Below are 22,192 nucleotides of genomic sequence, written 5' to 3'. Positions count from 1 at the left end.
GGAGAGGAGAGGCAGAAAGAGGAGAGGAGAGAGAGAGGAGAGAGAGGAGAGAGAGGAGACGCAGAAAGAGGAGAGGAGAGAGAGGAGAGAGAGGAGACGCAGAAAGAGGAGATGAGAGAGAGGAGAGGAGAAAGAGGAGAGGAGAGAGAGGAGAGGCAGAAAGAGGAGAGGAGAAAGAGGAGAGGAGAAAGAGGAGAGGAGAGAGATGAGAGAGGAGAGGCAGACAGAGGAGAGGAGAGAGAGGAGAGGAGAGGCAGAAAGAGGAGAGGAGAGAGAGGAGAGGAGAGAGATGAGAGGAGAGAGAGGAGAGGAGAGAGAGGAGATGAGAGGAGAGGCAGAAAGAGGAGAGGAGAGAGAGGAGAGGAGAGGCAGAAAGAGGGGAGGAGAGAGAGGAGAGGAGAGGCAGAAAGAGGGGAAGAGAGAGAGGAGAGGCAGAAAGAGGAGAGAGAGGAGAGGAGAGGAGAGAGAGGAGAGAGAGGAGTGGAGAGGCAGCAAGAGGAGAGGAGAGAGAGGAGAGGAGAGGCAGAAAGAGGAGAGGAGAGAGAAGAGAGGAAAGGAGAGAAAGGAGAGAGAGGAGAGGCAGAAAGAGGAGAGGAGAGAGAGGAGAGGAGAAGCAGAAAGAGGAGAGAGAGGAGAGGAGGAGAGGAGAGGCAGAAAGAGGAGAGGAGAGAGAGGAGAGGAGAGGCAGAAAGAGGAGATGAGAGAGAGGAGAGGAGAGGCAGAAAGAGGAGATGAGAGAGAGGAGAGGAGAGGCAGAACGAGGAGAGGAGAGAGAGGAGAGGAGAGGCAGAAAGAGGAGAGGAGAGAGAGAGAGAGGAGAGAGAGGAGAGAGAGGAGAGAGAGGAGACGCAGAAAGAGGAGAGGAGAGAGATGAGAGAGAGGAGAGGAGAAAGAGGAGAGGAGAGAGAGGAGATGCAGAAAGAGGAGAGGAGAAAGAGGAGAGGAGAGAGATGAGAGAGGAGAGGCAGAAAGAGGAGAGGAGAGAGAGGAGAGGCGAGAGATGAGAGGAGAGAGAGGAGAGGAGAGAGAGGAGATGAGAGGAGAGGCAGAAAGAGGAGAGGAGATAGAGGAGAGGAGAGGCAGAAAGAGGGGAGGAGAGAGAGGAGAGGCAGAAAGAGGAGAGAGAGGAGAGGAGAGGAGAGAGAGGAGAGAGAGGAGTGGAGAGGCAGCAAGAGGAGAGGAGAGAGAGGAGAGGCAGAAAGAGGAGAGAGAGGAGAGGAGAGGAGAGAGAGGAGTGGAGAGGCAGCAAGAGGAGAGGAGAGAGAGGAGAGGCAGAAAGAGGAGAGAGAGGAGAGGAGAGGAGAGAGAGGAGAGAGAGGAGTGGAGAGGAGAGAGAGGAGAGAGAGGAGTGGAGAGGCAGCAAGAGGAGAGGAGAGAGAGGAGAGGAGAGGCAGAAAGAGGAGAGGAGAGAGAAGAGAGGAAAGGAGAGAAAGGAGAGAGAGGAGAGGCAGAAAGAGGAGAGGAGAGAGAGGAGAGGAGAGGCAGAAAGAGGAGAGAGAGGAGAGGAGAGGAGAGAGAGGAGAGAGAGGAGTGGAGAGGCAGAAAGAGGAGAGGAAAGGAGAGAGAGGAGAGGCAGAAAGAGGAGAGGAGAGAGAGGAGAGGAGAGGAAAGGAGAGAGAGGAGAGGAGAGAGAGGAGAGGCAGAAAGAGGAGAGGAGAGAGGAGAGGAGAGGCAGAAAGAGGAGAGGAGAGAGAGGAGAGGAGAGGAGAGAGAGGAGAGGAGAGAGAGGAGAGGCAGAAAGAGGAGAGGAGAGAGAGGAGAGGCAGAAAGAGGAGAGGAGATAGGTGATAAGTGCCCAGTTCAATGCCCCGGAACAAGGAAATATGGTTAGCCGCTTTAACCAATAAGGTTATCTGTGGACAAAGTCTCCTTTTAGTAAAACCAAAGATGGCAGAGAGATTAACAGTAGATACACACAAATCATCCAGGCCTTTCTTTAGCAGAGAAATTAAAAAATGAAGGGGAAATGGAAAGAGGAAGATTTTTATTTTTTTTATTAAAACTATTTCAACCAGTGTAAAACACATACAACTGCTGTCCACAAGACTAATTAGTTATAGATTTTTTTTACCCTGCATGTGAAACAAATTATTTTTGCCTGTGCAGCCTGTATTAGAACTCTATGCTAATAGCTGACAGCAGCAGCCAATTAACAGTGCCAATACTAATGAGCTCCCTGTGGTCAGGCCCACTGATTGGCCCAGGGTCCAGACATATCCCATGTAGCAGATTCACATGTGGTCTGCCTCAGAGAACACACAGCACAGTAGTACTCACTTCTGTCAAACAAAAGGAAGATGAACTGTTAGTTGGCCACATTGCTCATTTACAAGTCAAGTCACGATACAATCTGACTTTCAATTACAGTGCTACAAAGGTACGCTTCATTCCAGGGGTTCAGACACTCACTGGGATGTCTCTCCCTTTCCTCTTGCAATGGCTTTGGATCCAATATAAACATCCTTATAAACAGCTCCCCTTTTTAACTCATTGAAACACACAGCACAAGCATCTCCCAGTGACAGGCTTTAACTCATCTCAGCAATGTCCAAAAAGATTACACAAAACAAGAAAAACAACAGACATCACTTAAAATGCAGGAGAATGAAACAAGGTGTAATGATGTGAGCTGAGAGCCGGGGAGCAAGTTCAGGGAGTGAGTGTTTTAATAAATAAACACAACATAATACAAAATAACAAACACGAACAAAGCACAGAACTGACACAGGAACAGAAACAATAACGCCTGGGGATGGAACCAAAGGGAATGACATACAGTGGGGAGAACAAGTATTTGATACACTGCCGATTTTGCAGGTTTTCCTACTTACAAAGCATGTAGAGGTCTGTAATTTTTATCATAGGTACACTTCAACTGTGAGAGACGGAATCTAAAACAAAAATCCAGAAAATCACATTGTATGATTTTTAAGTAATTCATTTGCATTTTATTGCATGACATAAGTATTTGATCACCTACCAACCAGTAAGAATTCCGGCTCTCACAGACCTGTTCGTTTTTCTTTAAGAAGCCCTCCTGTTCTCCACTCATTACCTGTATTAACTGCACCTGTTTGAACTCGTTACCTGTATAAAAGACACCTGTCCACACACTCAATCAAACAGACTCCAACCTCTCCACAATGGCCAAGACCAGAGAGCTGTGTAAGGACATCAGGGATAAAATTGTAGACCTGCACAAGGCTGGGATGGGCTACAGGACAATAGGCAAGCAGCTTGGTGAGAAGGCAACAACTGTTGGCGCAATTATTAGAAAATAGAAGAAAATAGAAGAAGTTCAAGATGATGGTCAATCACCCTCGGTCTGGGGCTCCATGCAAGATCTCACCTCGTGGGGCATCAATGATCATGAGGAAGGTGAGGGATCAGCCCAGAACTACACGGCAGGACCTGGTCAATGACCTGAAGAGAGCTGGGACCACAGTCTCAAAGAAAACCATTAGTAACACACTACGCCGTCATGGATTAAAATCCTGCAGCGCACACAAGGTCCCCCTGCTCAAGCAGGCGCATGTCCAGGCCCGTCTGAAGTTTGCCAATGACCATCTGGATGATCCAGAGGAGGAATGGGAGAAGGTCATGTGGTCTGATGATTCAAAAATAGAGCTTTTTGGTCTAAACTCCACTCGCCGTGTTTGGAGGAAGAAGAAGGATGAGTACAACCCCAAGAACACCATCCCAACCGTGAAGCATGGAGGTGGAAACATCATTCTTTGGGGATGCTTTTCTGCAAAGGGGACAGGACGACTGCACCGTATTGAGGGGAGGATGGATGGGGCCATGTATTGCGAGATCTTAGCCAACAACCTCCTTCCCTCAGTAAGAGCATTGATGATGGGTCGTGGCTGGGTCTTCCAGCATGACAACGACCCGAAACACACAGCCAGGGCAACTAAGGAGTGGCTCCGTAAGAAGTATCTCAAGGTCCTGGAGTGGCCTAGCCAGTCTCCAGACCTGAACCCAATAGAAAATCTTTGGAGGGAGCTGAAAGTCCGTATTGCCCAGCGACAGCCCCGAAACCTGAAGGATCTGGAGAAGGTCTGTATGGAGGAGTGGGCCAAAATCCCTGCTGCAGTGTGTGCAAACCTGGTCAAGAACTACAGGAAACGTATGATCTCTGTAATTGCAAACAAAGGATTCTGTACCAAATATTAAGTTCTGCTTTTCTGATGTATCAAATACTTATGTCATGCAATAAAATGCGAATTAATTACTTAAAAATCATACAATGTGATTTTCGGGATTTTTGTTTTAGATTCCGTCTCTCACAGTTGAAGTGTACCTATGATAAAAATTACAGACCTCTACATGCTTTGTAAGTAGGAAAATCGGCAAAATCGGCAGTGTATCAAATACTTGTTCTCCCCACTGTATATAGGGAAGGTAATCAGGGAAGTGATGGAGCCCAGTTGAGTCTGATGAAGCGCAGGTGCGCATAAGGTTGGTGACAGGTGTGCGCCATAACGTTGGTGACAGGTGTGCGCCATAACGTTGGTGACAGGTGTGCGCCATAACGTTGGTGACAGGTGTGCGCCATAACGAGCAGCCTGGTGACCTAGAGGCCGAGAGGGAGCACACGTGACACAAGGAAAAGAAAAGAAATGGAATGCTCATGAACTGACCCCAGGGAAAGCTACAACCATGACGAAATCAGTCCAGTCTGTTGTGGTTTATTACAGCATCCAAGCCTCTGAGGCAAAGGTCTATCGTATTAAGGCAGACCCGGAGCATTCTGTTTTAAGACATACACTACCGTTGAAAAGTTTGGGGTCATTTAGAAATGTCATAGTTTTTTAAAGAAAAGCTCATTTTTTGTCCATTAAAATAACATCAAATTGATCAGAAATACAGTGTAGGCATTGTTAATGTTGTAAAGGACTATCGTAGCTGGAAACGGCAGATTTTTTATGGAATAGCTACATAGGCGTACAGAGGCCCATTATCAGAAACCATCACTCCTGTGTTCCAATGGAACGTTGTGTTAGCTAATCCAAGTGTATAATTTTTAAAGGCTAATTGATCATTAGAAAACTATTTTGCAATTATGTTAGCACAGCTGAAAACTGTTGTATGATTAAAGAAGCAATACAACTGGCCTTCTTTAGACTAGTTGAGTATCTGGAGCATCAGCATTTATGGGTTTGATTACAGGCTCAGAGTGGCTAGAAACAAAGCACTTTCTTCTGAAACTCATCAGTCTATTTCTATTTCTCTTTCTATTCTGGTTAGAGACAGTTTGCGCTGTTCTGTAAAGGGAGTAGTACACAGCATTGTACGAGATCTTCATTTCTCAGAACAAGAATAGACTGACGAGTTTCAGAAGAAAGTGCTTTGTTTCTGGCCATTTTGAGCCTGTAATCGAACGCACAATTGCTGATGCTCCAGATACTCAACTAGTCTAAAGAAGGCCAGTTGTATTTCTTCTTTAATCAGAACGACAGTTTTCAGCTATGCTAACATAATTGCAAAAGGGTTTTCTAATGATCAATTATCCTTTAAAAATGATAAACTTGGATTAGCTAACACAACGTGCCATTGGAACACAGGAGTGATGGTTGCTGATAATGAGCCTCTGTACGCCTATGTAGATATTCCATAGAAAATCTGACATTTCCAGCTATTATGGTCATTTACAACATTAACAATGTCTACACTGTATTTCTGATCAATATGATGTTATTTTAATGGACCAAAAATGTGCTTTTCTTTCAAGAACAAGGACATTTCCAAGTGACCCCAACTTCTGAATGGTAGTGTATGTTTTTTTTCATATGTCTTATGCATACAGAATGGTCCTTGACATTCGCTTCAGCAATATTTCTTGAGATCCTTTTTATTTGGAAGAAATGTCCATTACAAGAAAAGGCTCTCCTTCAATCCGTCTTTCCAATAATGCTGCCGTCTCCCTGGGGGAGAAATATGAAAATGCAGTGGTGAAATGAACAATTTTCCTCCAAACACAATTACCAGGCAATTTGCAAAGTGCTGCAGAGAGCAATCAGCAATCGCTCTTCTTGAAAGTTGGTGAGGGGAAGAAAAGAGACTGTTTCACGTCATGTGATTTCTCCTTTCTCGTTGGTATAAAGCTTTGTTCCGCTGTGTGCCAAGCGGAGATGTTGCAGTCAGATCCACCATCTCTGGGAGAGGACTGTACATCAGTAGAGTAACATCCCTGATAGATGAATGTGGCGCCATGGAGCGCAGTCAGACCAGACTGGTCCATTTCTCTGTCCTTAGTTTTAAATTAGACTCGACATCAGCACAACGACCTTCAGCTATCAGCATGGCCCAAAGCTGACTGGGTTGCATCGGAGAGTAAAGAGAGTGGTCTGTTCAGGATTTATATGGTCAGGCTACGTCAAACAGGTAGCCCCATTAAGACTGGAGCGACATGTCAAATGAGTGTGTGTGTGTTAATTTGTATGTGTACGCACAAGAGAGGGAGAGCGAGAGATTAAGTGAGAGAACGAGAGATAAAGTGAGAGCATTGCAGCGGTGTCGTTAGAGAGGGGTAAAGATAAAGATTTTGTTCAGTGCTGGGTGCTTATAGTGCAGAACACTAATGCAGAGGACGTCAGCAGGATAGGGGGGAGCAGGAGATCCATTCTCCTCAGGGTAGACTCCATCTTGGCACTACCTGTTATAAACTTCACCTGCCGTCACACACAATTGCCTCTGTAATTCTAAAAGGTCAGTGTGGCTGCTGTGTAATTCACTATTCCAATAGATCTGTATTATCCACATATTTAATCACTCTGGAGTGGGATGCACACCCACTGAACACTGAGCACTAAGAACATATGACACTGAGCACTAAGAACACAACCCAACCCAGCTGGGACATATGACCCAACCCAACCCAGCTGTCAGAGGGACCAGGGACCAGTGGGACATATGACACTACCCAACCCAGCTGTTAGAGGGACCAGGGACCAGTGGAACATATGACACTACCCAACCCATCTGTCAGAGGGACCAGGGACCAGTGGGACATATGACACTACCCAACCCAGCTGTCAGAGGGGCCAGGGACTAGTGGGACATATGACACTACCCAACCCAGCTGTCAGAGGGGCCAGGGACTAGTGGGACATATGACACTACCCAACCCAGCTGTCAGAGGGACCAGGGACCAGTGGGACATATGACACTACCCAACCCAGCTGTCAGAGGGACCAGGGACCAGTGGGACATATGACACTACCCAACCCAGCTGTCAGAGGGGCCAGGGACTAGTGGGACATATGACACTACCCAACCCAGCTGTCAGAGGGACCAGGGACCAGTGGGACATATGACACTACCCAACCCAGCTGTCAGAGGGACCAGGGACTAGTGGGACATATGACACTACCCAACCCAGCTGTCAGAGGGACCAGGGACTAGTGGGACATATGACACTACCCAACCCAGCTGTCAGAGGGACCAGGGACCAGTGGGACATATGACACTACCCAACCCAGCTGTCAGAGGGACCAGGGACCAGTGGGACATATGACACTACCCAACCCATCTGTCAGAGGGACCAGGGACCAGTGGGACATATGACACTACCCAACCCAGCTGTCAGAGGGACCAGGGACTAGTGGAACATATGACACTACCCAACCCAGCTGTCAGAGGGACCAGGGACCAGTGGGACATATGACACTACCCAACCCAGCTGTCAGAGGGACCAGGGACCAGTGGGACATATGACACTACCCAACCCAGCTGTCAGAGGGACCAGGGACCAGTGGGACATATGACACTACCCAACCCAGCTGTCAGAGGGACCAGGGACCAGTGGGACATATGACACTACCCAACCCAGCTGTCAGAGGGACCAGGGACCAGTGGGACATATGACACTACCCAACCCAGCTGTCAGAGGGACCAGGGACCAGTGGGACATATGACACTACCCAACCCAGCTGTCAGAGGGACCAGGGACCAGTGGGACATATGACACTACCCAACCCAGCTGTCAGAGGGACCAGGGACCAGTGGGACATATGACACTACCCAACCCAGCTGTCAGAGGGACCAGGGACCAGTGGGACATATGACACTACCCAACCCAGCTGTCAGAGGGACCAGGGACCAGTGGGACATATGACACTACCCAACCCAGCTGTCAGAGGGACCAGGGACCAGTGGGACATATGACACTACCCAACCCAGCTGTCAGAGGGACCAGGGACCAGTGGGACATATGACACTACCCAACCCATCTGTCAGAGGGACCAGGGACCAGTGGGACATATGACACTACCCAACCCAGCTGTCAGAGGGACCAGGGACCAGTGGAACATATGACACCACCCAACCCATCTGTCAGAGGGACCAGGGACCAGTGGAACATATGACACTACCCAACCCAGCTGTCAGAGGGACCAGGGACCAGTGGGACATATGACACTACCCAACCCATCTGTCAGAGGGACCAGTGGGACAAACACTACCCAACCCAACTGGGACATATGACACTACCCAACCCAGCTGTCAGAGGGACCAGGGACCAGTGGGACATATGACACTACCCAACCCAGCTGTCAGAGGGACCAGGGACCAGTGGGACATATGACACTACCCAACCCAGCTGTCAGAGGGACCAGGGACTAGTGGGACATATGACACTACCCAACCCATCTGTCAGAGGGACCAGTGGTACAAACACTACCCAACCCAACTGGGACATATGACACTACCCAACCCAGCTGTCAGAGGGACCAGGGACCAGTGGGACATATGACACTACCCAACCCAGCTGTCAGAGGGACCAGGGACCAGTGGGACATATGACACTACCCAACCCAGCTGTCAGAGGGACCAGAGACCAGTGGAACTTATGACACTACCCAACCTAGCTGTCAGCAGGCGGGCCTGAGTGATGAGTAGGAAACAGCCTGTCCATATTTGGTCAAATCATCTGATCAGCAGACAGGAAGAGAACATGAGAGACCTGCTGCTGCTGCCTCAGTCTGGGAGCATGAGGACGTTACTGATGTCTGAGTGTGGGAAGATGAGGACGTTACTGATGTCTGAGTGTGGGAGGATGAGGATGTTACTGATGTCTGAGTGTGGGAGGATGAGGACGTTACTGATGTCTGAGTGTGGGAGGATGAGGATGTTACTGATGTCTGAGTCTGGGAGGATAAGGATGTTACTGATGTCTGAGTCTGGGAGGATGAGGCTGTTGCTGCTATCTGAGTCTGGGAGGATGAGGCTGTTGCTGCTATCTGAGTCTGGGAGGATGAGGATGTTACTGATGTCTGAGTGTGGGAGGATGAGGACGTTACTGATGTCTGAGTGTGGGAGGATGAGGATGTTACTGATGTCTGAGTCTGGGAGGATAAGGATGTTACTGATGTCTGAGTCTGGGAGGATGAGGACGTTAGTGCTGTATGAGTCTGGGAGGATGAGGATGTTGCTGCTATCTGAGTCTGGGAGGATGTTACTTATGTCTGAGTCTGACAGGGATGAGGCTGTTGCTGCTATCTGAGTCTGGGATGATGAGGCTGTTGCTGCTATCTGAGTCTGGGAGGATGAGGCTGTTGCTGCTATCTGAGTCTGGGAGGATGAGGCTGTTACTGCTGTCTGAGTCTGGGAGGATGAGGATGTTGCTGCTATCTGAGTCTGGGAGGATGAGGATGTTGCTGCTATCTGAGTCTGGGAGGATGTTACTTATGTCCGAGTCTGACAGGGATGAGGCTGTTACTGCTGTCTGAGTCTGGGAGGATGAGGATGTTGCTGCTGTCTGAGTCTGGGAGGATGAGGATGTTACTGCTGTCTGAGCCTGGGAGGATGAGGATGTTGCTGCTGTCTGAGTCTGGGAGGATGAGGATGTTACTGCTGTCTGAGTCTGGGAGGATGAGGATGTTGCTGCTATCTGAGTCTGGGAGGATGAGGATGTTGCTGCTATCTGAGTCTGGGAGGATGTTACTTATGTCTGAGTCTGACAGGGATGAGGCTGTTACTGCTATCGGAGTCTGGGAGGATGAGGATGTTGCTGCTATCTGAGTCTGGGAGGATGAGGATGTTGCTGCTATCTGAGTCTGGGAGGATGAGGATGTTACTGCTGTCTGAGTCTGGGAGGATGAAGATGTTGCTGCTATCTGAGTCTGGGAGGATGTTACTTATGTCTGAGTCTGACAGGGATGAGGCTGTTACTGCTGTCTGAGTCTGGGAGGATGAGGATGTTGCTGCTATCTGAGTCTGGGAGGATGAGGATGTTGCTGCTATCTGAGTCTGGGAGGATGAGGCTGTTACTGCTATCTGAGTCTGGGAGGATGAGGATGTTGCTGCTATCTGAGTCTGGGAGGATGAGGCTGTTGCTGCTATCTGAGTCTGGGAGGATGAGGATGTTACTGCTATCTGAGTCTGGGAGGATGAGGATGTTGCTGCTATCTGAGTCTGTGAGGATGAGGCTGTTGCTGCTATCTGAGTCTGGGAGGATGAGGATGTTGCTGCTATCTGAGTCTGGGAGGATGAGGATGTTGCTGCTATCTGAGTCTGGGAGGATGTTACTTATGTCTGAGTCTGACAGGGATGAGGCTGTTACTGCTATCGGAGTCTGGGAGGATGAGGATGTTGCTGCTATCTGAGTCTGGGAGGATGAGGATGTTGCTGCTATCTGAGTCTGGGAGGATGAGGATGTTACTGCTGTCTGAGTCTGGGAGGATGAAGATGTTGGTGCTATCTGAGTCTGGGAGGATGAGGCTGTTGCTGCTATCTGAGTCTGGGAGGATGAGGATGTTGTTGCTATCTGAGTCTGGGAGGATGAGGCTGTTACTGCTATCTGAGTCTGGGAGGATGAGGCTGTTGCTGCTATCTGAGTCTGGGAGGATGAGGCTGTTACTGCTATCTGAGTCTGGGAGGATGTCCTACTCCCGCTCTCTCTCTCCAGCGCTCAACATCGCCGGTCTACTAACCACCGGCCCTGGAACTATTATTACGCACACCTGCTCCCCATCATTATGCACACCTGGACTTCATCATCACCTTGATTACCTTCCCTTTATTTAACCCTCAGTAGCCTCAGTCATCAGGCAGTATTGGCTTGTTTTCATGTTCAGTACACATCCCCTGTTTTGTTTATCTGCCTTGCATCATTGTTATTAGACTCATCTTCTGCACCTGCTTCCTGACTCCCTGCTTATAGGTGACAGAGGATGACGCTGTTACTACTATCTGGGTCTGGGAGGATGAGGCCGTTACTGCTGGAGCAGGTCCTTTGATGAGGATGTAATGGTAGATTAAACGCTCACCCTCCTCCACTCAAGAGAAACAATTCACCAGGCGATTTACCACGCTCAGTCATTCGCTTTGTCATCTTCAAATAAAAGACGGAATAGTTCAATATGCACAAGGAGTGTTTAAACAGGGGGAGATAGCACCAGTCGCAAATCCCACTCAGACAGGGGGAAATCGATGGCAAAAAATCCTTAGACACATTCAAGATTGAATGTACTACACTTCAGCAGTAATGAAGGACACCTTTCATCCCAGTTTCTCCCATGCGCCAGAAGTCTCACAAGAGTCATTGGAAAGACTGAAGAGGTGGATTACCACCAAAACTACCATAACGTCTAGCAGAAAAGCAATAGAACCCAGGATCATCTCTATGTGAAATGGATAGAACTGTAGGCACCATAGGTTAGCCTATCTATAACCTCCATTCCCATCCAATAACGCTGTCAGCTCTGAGCAAGGGCTAGTGCACTGCAGAGCCAAATGAATCAGCCCAAATGCATGCAATTGAAAACCTGTGTAGCCAATAAACCACTGCATATGAATGTCAGGGAGATATTAAATAGAGGAGCCATAGAATGATTTCATACTGTTACTGTAGTTAATATACACATAATAACTGTAGAAGAAAGCTGGAAATGATTGAGTCATGATTGTGGTGTGTGTGTGTGTGTGTGCACGTGTGCATGCGTGCGTTAGTGAGATTTTGAGTGCATGTGTGTCTGCATGTTGGCAACACTGAATTTTTTGTGTCTTGTCTGCCTTTCCTCTCTAACAGTTCCTCCTACCGTAAGGTCCCTGAGATTTGTCCTGATGCTCTCTCTAATCTTTCTCAAACTGAGGAAACAAATAGACGGGAGACAGGTCATTATTTCCAAGCTTAAGAGGGATAACAAAAAGGTTGAGAAGATTCTGAAAGATTAAAATGTCTGTAGAGAAGTTCGCGTGGAGGAGAGGAAATTAAAAGAGCTGTCAGTCAGGAAGTATTTAGAGAAATGGAAGATAAGTGCTTCCTTGACATTTCACTCCTACACACAAAGAGAGGGAGAGAGAGAAAGAGGATCTTCATTTGATCACTCTTTTGCTGCTGAGAATTTTCCGCAGATGAGCTTCACGATTTACATAAATTAACCGAAAAACCTGCACTATAATACGGTTAAATTAATAGTATTCCACTTTTCAGCCAATAGCCTAACCACCAAGCAACATTCTCGACTAAACGTTCTAATCCTGTTGCTGCAGGATTCTTTTGTTGCGACAATACAGGTGAAATTAAGATCCTACTTCTGTATAGTCTACAGTTTGAGCTTTAACATTCATTGGCATCACTAATGTCACTGGGGTCTTTAACAATGTAGTCACAGGCCATCAAATCAACTGACGCTTGGTGCATTGGACTGGGAATTGGGGACTCTGTGGTACCTTATTCATTACAAGTCCTACACTGGCACTGCCAATCAGAGAGGCCTGTTCAGAGCAGCACTACTATAGTGCAGACTGTGATTGAAATGACTGCAGCCTCCACGCCACACACAGCCCAGCCATAGTCACATTTAACCATGGCTGAGGGAGGCACACAGCCCAGCCATAGTCACATTTAACCATGGCTGAGGGAGGCACACAGCCCAGCCATAGTCACATTTAACCATGGCTGAGGGAGGCACACAGCCCAGCCATAGTCACATTTAACCATGGCTGAGGGAGGCACACAGACTCTAGCTGACTATTAAATTGCTTCCTCGACAGTGGTGTGTGAAGAAAAAATTATAAAAGAGAAAGAAAATTGAAGGAAGAAGACGAGGAAAGGAAGTAAGTGAGAGGTGAGAGGCAATACAGGGAGGAGGGAGGGTAGTGAGCGTGAAAACGTTTTGCTAAAGTGGTAATTCATGGTGCTGTCTCTCCTGTCTGATGAGAATTAGGGAAGGAGAAAGGGGAAATCAAGATGGTAGAGGTGAAGAGTGATTGTGAATCTCTCTCTCATTCTCTCCTCTCGATACCACCTCCTACCATACCATGGCTCAATTGATAGTGAGAAGTAAAGTTCTCTATCTAAGTGCTTTGTTTCAGTCTCCTTTGATGAGTTTCCTGCTTCTTTTTTCCTCCCATACATTGTCAAAATGTCAGCTCTGCGACAGGTAAATTGTCTCTGAGAGATGTTTCATCAAGGGAACTTATACGATTCATTTTTCTCATCTTTCTCAAATCCCACACACCTTTATCTCCTTTGACTCAAAGCTAGGGAATCAAATATGTTTGGAAGGCTTGAATGCATCAACTTGACATGGCTAATTCTAGAAGACTAAACAGGTTCCCATTATAGACCTGAGAGACTTGACTTCATAGTTGAGACTTCTTGTTTCCTTGGCAGCATTCTGAATTTACAAAGAAGAAGCCACATGCCAGTGACAAGCTCCAACTAGAAAAATATAAACAAAGTGTTGGTCCCATGTTTCATGAGCTGAAAGATTCCAGACATTTCCATATGCACAAAAAGTTTATTTCTCTCAAATTTCTTGGACAACTTGGTTTACATTCCTGTTAGTGAGCATCTCTAATTTGTCAAAGTTAATCCATCCACTTGACAGGTGTGGCATATCAAGAAGCGGATTAAACAGCATGATCATCACACAAGTGCACCTTGTGCTAGGGACAATAAAGGCCACTCAGGTGCAGTTTTGTCACACAACACAATGCCAGAGATGTCTTAAGTTTTGAGGGCGTGTGCAATTGAAATACTGAGTGCAGGAATGTCCACCAAAGCTGTTGACAGATAATTGAATGTTAATTTCTCTACCATAAGCCACCTCCAACATTGTTTTACAGAATTTGGTAGTACGTCCAACTGGTCTCACAACCGCAGACCATGTGTACGGCGTCATGTGGGCGAGCAGTTTGCTGATGTCAATGTTGTGAACAGAGTGCCCCATGGTGGCGATGGGGTAATGTTATGGGCAGGCATAAGCTATGGACAGCGACCACAATTGCATTTTACCAATGGCAATTTGAATCCACATAGATACCATGACGTGCCATTCATCCGCCGTCATCACCTCATGTTTCAGCATGAAAATGCATGGCCTCAAGTTACAAGGATCTGTACACAATTCCTGGAAGCTGAAAATGTCCCAGTTCTTGCATGGACTGCATATTCACCACATATGTCATTCGGAAACATAATGTTAACTTTCACTGCTATGCGGATGACACACAGCTGTACATTTCAATGAAACATGGTGAAGCCCCAAAATTGCCCTCCCTGGAAGCCTGTGTTTCAAACATAAGGAAATGGATGGCGGAAAAGGACCTTGGCATTACGCTGGACCCTGATCCCTCTTTTGACGAACATATCAAGACTGTTTCAAGGACAGATTTTTTCCATCTACGTAACAATATCAGAAACTTTCTGTCCAAAAATTATGCAGAAAAATCAATCCATGCTTTTGTCACTTCTAGGTTAGACTACTGCAATGCTCTACTTTCCGGCTAGCTGGATAAAGCACTAAATAAACTTCAGTTAGAGCTAACCACGGCTGCTAGAATTTTGACGAGAACCCCAAAATTTGATCATATTACTCCAGTGCTAGCCTCTCTACACTGGCTTCCTGTTAAGGCAAGGGCTGATTTCAAGGTTTTACTGCTAACCTACAAAGCATTACATGGGCTTGCTCCTCCCTATCTTTCCGATTTGGTCCTGCCGTACATACCTACACATACGCTGCGGTCACAAGATGCAGGCCTCCTTACTGGCCTCCTTACTGTCCTTTGAATTTCTAAGCAAACAGCTGGAGGCAGGGCTTCCTATAGAGCTCCATTTTTATGGAATGGTCTGCCTATCCATGTGAGGGACGCAGACTCTGTTTCAACCGTTAAGTCTTAATTTAAGACTCATCTCTTCAGTATCCCTCTAGTGGTGTGGGGGCTGTGCTTTGGCAAAGTGGGTGGGGTTATATTCTGCCTGTTTGGCCCTGTCCGGGGGTATCGTCGGATGGGGCCACAATGTCTCCTGACCCCTCCTGTCTCAACGTCCAGTATTTATGCTGCAATAGTTTATGTGTCGGGGGGCTAGGGTCAGTCTGTTATATCTGGAGCATTTCTCCTGTCTTATCCGGTGTCCTGTGTGAATTTAAGTATGCTCTCTATAATTCTTTCTCGCTTTTTCTTTATTTTTTCTCTTTCTTTCTCTCTTTCTCTCTTTCTTTCTCTCTTTCTCTCTCTCGGATGACCTGAGCCCCATGCCTCAGGACTACCTGGCCTGATGACTCCTTGCTGTCCCCAGTCCACCTGGCCGTGCTGCTGCTCCAGTTTCAACTGTTCTGCCTGCGGCTATGGAACCCTGACTTGTACACCGGACGTGCTACCTGTCCCAGACCTGCTGTTTTCAACTCTCTAGAGACAGCAGGAGCGGTAGAGATACTCTGAATGATCGGCTATGAAAAGCCAACTGACATTTACTCCTGATGTGCTGACCTGTTGCACCCTCAACAACCACTGTGATTATTATTATTTGATCCTGCTGGTCATCTATGAACATTTGATATAATCTCCACTCAGCACAGCCAGAACAGGACTGGCCACCCCTCATAGCTTGCTTCCTAGGTTCTGGCCTTTCTAGGGAGTTTTTCCTAGCCACCGTGCTTCTACACCTGCATTGCTTGTTGTTTGGGGTTTCAGGCTGGGTTTCTGTACAGCACTTTGTGACATCAGCTGATGTAAGAAGGGCTTTATAAATACATTTGATTGATTGATTGACATGTCACCCATTGAGCATGTTTGGGATGCTCTGGATTGTCGTGTATATCAGTGTGTTCCAGTTCCCGCCAATATCCAGCAACTTCGAACAGCCATTGAAGAGGAGTGGGACAACATTCCACAGGTCACAATCAACAGCCTGATCAATTGCATGATAAGGAGATGTTTAACTGCATTAGGCAAATGGTGGTCACACCAGATACTGACTGGTTTTCTGATCCACGGCCATTTTTTTAAGGTATCTGTGACCAACAGATGCATATCTGTATTCCCAGTCATGTGAAATCCATAGATTAGGGCCCAATGAATGTATTTCAATTGACTAATGTCCGTATATGAACTGTAAGTAAAATCTTTGAAATTGTTGCATGTTGCGTTTATATTTTTGATCAGCATAATTGGAGATATACCATTTCTCAACCAATTTCAGATCCATACATATGTTTGTGGAAAGGTGTCATTGTGTCAAATAATCAGACAGACAGACACACAGACAAGACAGAGAAAGAGACAGACATGATGAACATGCAGACAACAGCAGTTTCTTTGGCGAAAAACACATGACCACACAGTGATGTGACAAAGGTGCATTCTTACCTGGGACCAGAGATCCCTCCAGCAGCTGTGATTGGGCAAGCCTGAGCAGGGCAACAATGACGAAGGGCGTGGCACCTGACCATGTGACACGCATGGCGCTCACTGTCCTGGCATCACTAGTGGCCAATCTGTAGGAGACAGAAAAGAGACAGACAGATCAGATTATTGCAGTGTACAACTTTATATCTGGATTATGGAGAAGTAAAGACATTATAGACCGTTATCAGAATGTTGTGAGTCCAATCTGTGAGGAAGAAGTCAGTGCCAGAGAGAACCGATAATACAAGTCAGGTAGGTCTCCATATGAGATCCTAGGAGTTGCATGATTGTCAGTAGGAGGTTCAGACATTAGTTGACCACAAAAATCATCTAATTTAAATGCTCTAAATGGTCTAATTTGATGAACACAACATCCTTACACTTCATGAGCAACATGCAGAGAGGACAGTCACTGCTTGAGTGCTGAAAGAACAGCCAAATTCCTCTCTCCTGGCCCCTCACAGCCCAGCCCATCCAAGTCCAGCCCCTCCCAGTCCTGTCAAGCCCTTCCTAGCCCCTCCCAGCCCAGCCCCTCCCAGACGCTCCCAGTTCCTAGTCTCATAACCTGAGCATGATGGCATCTCCCATCTGAAGCATGGAAATGAATCAGAGGATTTTCCCGATCACCATCTTGTGGAACAACCTGTTTCCCCTTGTTTGATTTCCTTCACCATTACTCACAATGCTCTGCCTTGCTTTCCCTCCCTCCCTCCCCCTTTCCCTCCCTCCATACCTTCACAGTTGTACTGCCACTGTCCTGCCCTTCACTGTCCTGGCTTTACAGACAGCCCAAAATGCTTTTCGTGCAGGATCTGCATCCAGAATGCCAAGACTCAAATCCTCTCATACGGATTCAGTGTGTGCCCAGTGTGAGCAGGAATATGAATGCAGAGCCAATTGATTGTAATGATTGCTACAAGTCTACAACATTAATCTTTCAAACCGTTCTCTCTCCACAGCAGAGGTAGGCGAACATCACCGTCTGAATAGCTAAAGATTTTGATCAGTTAGCCAAGCCAGTTTTAAAGCTCAGAGAGGCTCTCATCTGTTGACCAGTGAGTTCTCGCTTAAACGCTTTCCTTCGCTGTATTCCTCCTTCATCCCAATCATCCCCCTCTCTTTCACGTTCACTACCTGCACTGAATGGTTCTACTATGCTCATTACTGCGTGTATACCTTCACTCTCTCTCTCTTCCTCTCTGTCATTCTCTCTCTCTGTCTCCATGTCGCTCTGTCTTTGTCTCTCTATTGCTCTGTCTCTGTCTCTCTGTCTCTCTGTCTTTCTGTCTCTCTCTCTGTGTAATATGTTTGCTGGGGGATGGAAGGGAAGGTGCCGGTTGCTCAAATAGCTTTTTCCTCCAATCTTATCTGTGGGCGCTCTGCTCAGTAAACACTCCTGGGCTTCATTATAAGCATTTCCCCTTCCCAGAATGAGAGGCTCCAGTGAAAGGCCTGTCTGTCTATCAGTTCTCTGCTATGAGGCTATGGGCAGCAGACCTCTGCTATGAAGCTATGGGCAGCAGATCTCTGCTATGAGGCTATGGGCAGCAGATCTCTGCTATGAGGCTATGGGCATCAGATCTCTGCTATGAGGCTATGGGCAGCAGATCTCTGCTATGAGGCTATGGGCAGCAGATCTCTGCTATGAGGCTATGGGCAGCAGATCTCTGCTATGAGGCTATGGGCAGCAGATCTCTGCTATGAGGCTATGGGCAGCAGATCTCTGCTATGAGGCTATGGGCAGCAGATCTCTGCTATGAGGCTATGGGCAGCAGACCTCTGCTATGAGGCTATGGGCAGCAGATCTCTGCTATGAGGCTATGGGCAGCAGATCTCTGCTATGAGGCTATGGGCAGCAGATCTCTGCTATGAGGCTATGGGTAGCAGACCTCTGCTATGAGGCTATGGGCAGCAGATCTCTGCTATGAGGCTATGGGCAGCAGATCTCTGCTATGAGGCTATGGGCAGCAGATCTCTGCTATGAGGCTATGGGCAGCAGATCTCTGCTATGAGGCTATGGGCAGCAGATCTCTGCTATGAGGCTATGGGCAGCAGTTCTCTGCTATGACGCTTTGGGCAGCAGACCTCTGCTATGAGGCTATGGGCAGCAGATCTCTGCTATGAGGCTATGGGCAGCAGATCTCTGCTATGAGGCTATGGGCAGCAGATCTCTGCTATGAGGCTATGGGCAGCAGATCTCTGCTATGAGGCTATGGGCAGCAGTTCTCTGCTATGACGCTTTGGGCAGCAGACCTCTGCTATGAAGCTTTGTGCAGCAGATCTCTGCTATGAGGCTATGGGCAGCAGTTCTCTGCTATGACGCTTTGGGCAGCAGACCTCTGCTATGAGGCTATGGGCAGCAGATCTCTGCTATGAGGCTATGGGCAGCAGTTCTCTGCTATGACGCTTTGGGCAGCAGACCTCTGCTATGAAGCTTTGTGCAGCAGATCTCTGCTATGAAGCTTTGTGCAGCAGATCTCTGCTATGAGGCTATGGGCAGCAGATCTCTGCTATGACGCTTTGGGCAGCAGACCTCTGCTATGAAGCTTTGTGCAGCAGATCTCTGCTATGAAGCTTTGTGCAGCAGATCTCTGCTATGAAGCTTTGTGCAGCAGATCTCTGCTATGAGGCTATGGGCAGCATATCTCTGCTATGAGGCTATGGGCAGCAGATCTCTGCTATGAGGCTATGGGCAGCAGACCTCTGCTATGAAGCTTTGGGCAGCAGATCTCTGCTATGAGGCTTTGGGCAGCAGATCTCTGCTATGAGGCTATGGGCAGCAGATCCTTGCTATGAAGCTATGGGCAGCAGCCCTCTGCTATGAAGCTTTGTGCAGCAGATCTCTGCTATGAGGCTTTGGGCAGCAGATCTCTGCTATGAAGCTTTGGGCAGCAGACCTCTGCTATGAAGCTTTGTGCAGCAGATCTCTGCTATGAGGCTATGGGCAGCAGATCTCTGCTATGAGGCTATGGGCAACAGATCTCTGCTATGAAGCTTTGGGCAGCAGATCTCTGCTATGAGGCTATGGGCAGCAGATCTCTGCTATGAAGCTATGGGCAGCAGATCATTGCCACTCTCTGTGTTATCCTCACCTCATATCCGTCCAGTGTCGCAGCAGGCCTAAACAATTATCTATTCGGTTCCCCACAATTGCATGATTTGCATGCGGTGATGACAGATGCTCAATCTCCCGGCTAATTGGTCAGAGAAAAAGAGGTGGGTCTGGTGAGAGAGTGAGACAGTGGGGTTTCTATCTCTCCTTTGGAAGAGGAATCTCAACTCTATACCTGCCTGCCCCGTGTCCTTCTGTTTGTTGGAGGTCTAAGAGAAGAGATTCCATTTTTCTTGATAATTATGTCTGATAAGGGTCCTTTCCCAGGCAATCTGATAAATACCCAATTACCAGTCAGGAGATGTGGCTGACAAGGGTCAACGAGGGTCCTGGTGAGGGAGACTGGGACGCGTTAGAACCAAGATGGCCTCCTAACCCCACCAAGCAGCCATGGAAAGCACAGCCTACTGAGCCCAGTAACTCAACACATTACTCCGTCCATTCCACTTGATTAATGAACAGACAGATTTAAGATACAGGAAGATTTATTTGAGGCCTACTCCCCTGAAACCCCACACCCATATGCAAAGATGCACCACAGCCCAATCAATCAATGCCCATGCAAGCTCGGCCAGACAGACAAATACTGTGTAAATAAAGGATTCAGATTTACAACCAGTTTACATCAAAGGGGATGACCAAATAGAAGAATATTTGTGATTTGATTGGCCTTTCACAAGGCTTGTTTTCCAGGCTTTCTCTGCTATCACCACTGATTGTGGTCAGTGAGGAATAAAATAGCCTTATTGTCTCCTTTTCTCTCTATCTGTCTCAATGGCCACTCAATGGATTGATGGAGTCCAATTAATCAGTCAGTGAGAAGAAGCGGTACTGCTGGCTCAGTGGTCATCTCACACACCCTATCAGAGAGGGAGGACTATCAGCAGAACACACTGCCCACACATTGATTTTCTGATCCCACAGAAACCCATGTGAAGTCATTAAAAAGCTTTGGTCCTCCTCTTTGTCTTATAGCCCTCAGTCATCAAGAGACTGCAGCTCATATTCAGATGCACCTGATGAGTCTATATGGAGGAGAATATGCACTCACTCACACACACACACACGCACGCACGCGCAAACACCAGAGGTTCCAGTGAGGACACACATGACATGCTCACACACACACACACACACACACACACACACACACACACACACACACACACACACACACACACACACACACACACACACACACACACACACACACACACACACACACACACACACACACACACACACACACACACACACACACACACACATACACACACACACACACAAGAACTCAAACGGGTTAAACTTACACACATTTGTCATTGGACACACCCATGAACTTGGCACTGTACAGCTCAAGTGAAGGGGTTAGTGTGTTAAAAAGGAGGATTAGCAAGTAACCTGAGGGGAAACTTGTCGGTAGTCTTTGAGAATAAAAATGATCTTCATGTTACCTCTGACGGCACTCTCTATCCCTAACTGCTTAATCTACTTCCCTTTCATCTTCCTCCATTCCTCTGCTTCTGGAGATTCACACAACTTTACTTTCAGCGCACACAAACCAGGGGGAGAGAGGGTGAGAGAGAGAGAAGAAGAAAACAGAAAGAACAAAGGACAGGAGAGAGAAAAGTAGAAGAGAGATTGTACAATGAGTACAAAAGCATCCGTTTACAATAACCTGCAATAATAACCTTCCCTAAAAGACAATGCATCAGAATAACCTTATAATAAAGAAAAGAAAACAGCATCAGAATAACCTTCTAATATAGAAAACAGCATCAGAATAACCTTCTAATAAAGAAAACAGCATCAGAATAACCTTCTAATAAAGACAACAGCATCAGAATAACCTTCTAATAAAGAAAACAGCATCAGAATAAACTTCTAATAAAGAAAACAGCATCAGAATAACCTTCTAATATAGAAAAGACAACAGCATCAGAATAACCTTCTAATAAAGAAAAGAAAACAGCATCAGAATAACCTTCTAATAAAGAAAAGAAAACAGCATCAGAATAACCTTCTAATAAAGACAACAGCATCAGAATAACCTTCTAATAAAGAAAACAGCATCAGAATAACCTTCTAATAAAGAAAAGAAAACAGCATCAGAATAACCTTCTAATAAAGACAACAGCATCAGAATAACCTTCTAATAAAGAAAAGAAAACAGCATCAGAATAGCCTTCTAATAAAGAAAAGAAAACAGCATCAGAATAACCTTCTAATAAAGAAAACAGCATCAGAATAACCTTCTAATAAAGAAAACAGCATCAGAATAACCTTCTAATAAAGAAAACAGCATCAGAATAACCTTCTAATAAAGAAAACAGCATCAGAATAACCTTCTAATAAAGAAAACAGCATCAGAATAACTTTCTAATAAAGAAAACAGCATCAGAATAACCTTCTAATAAAGAAAACAGCATCAGAATAACCTTC

The 22,192-nt window shown here is 46.8% G+C and overlaps 1 long non-coding RNA gene across 1 annotated transcript in view; it reads right to left on the bottom strand.

Annotated features, from left to right (window-relative positions):
- LOC139549458 (uncharacterized) overlaps positions 1-22,192 on the bottom strand; it is a 157,555-nt gene that overhangs the window by 102,130 nt on the left and 33,233 nt on the right. Inside the window, exon 2 of the long non-coding RNA XR_011669887.1 lies at positions 16,600-16,727. This is a non-coding gene — a long non-coding RNA (uncharacterized lncRNA). The remainder of the gene's footprint in view (positions 1-16,599; positions 16,728-22,192) is intronic.

The sequence above is a fragment of the Salvelinus alpinus genome, chromosome 22 (assembly GCF_045679555.1).
Source record: "Salvelinus alpinus chromosome 22, SLU_Salpinus.1, whole genome shotgun sequence".
Classification (NCBI taxonomy): domain Eukaryota; kingdom Metazoa; phylum Chordata; class Actinopteri; order Salmoniformes; family Salmonidae; genus Salvelinus; species Salvelinus alpinus.
The sequence above is the reverse complement of the archived record's forward strand: the minus strand, read 5'-3'. Positions and strand labels throughout refer to the sequence as shown.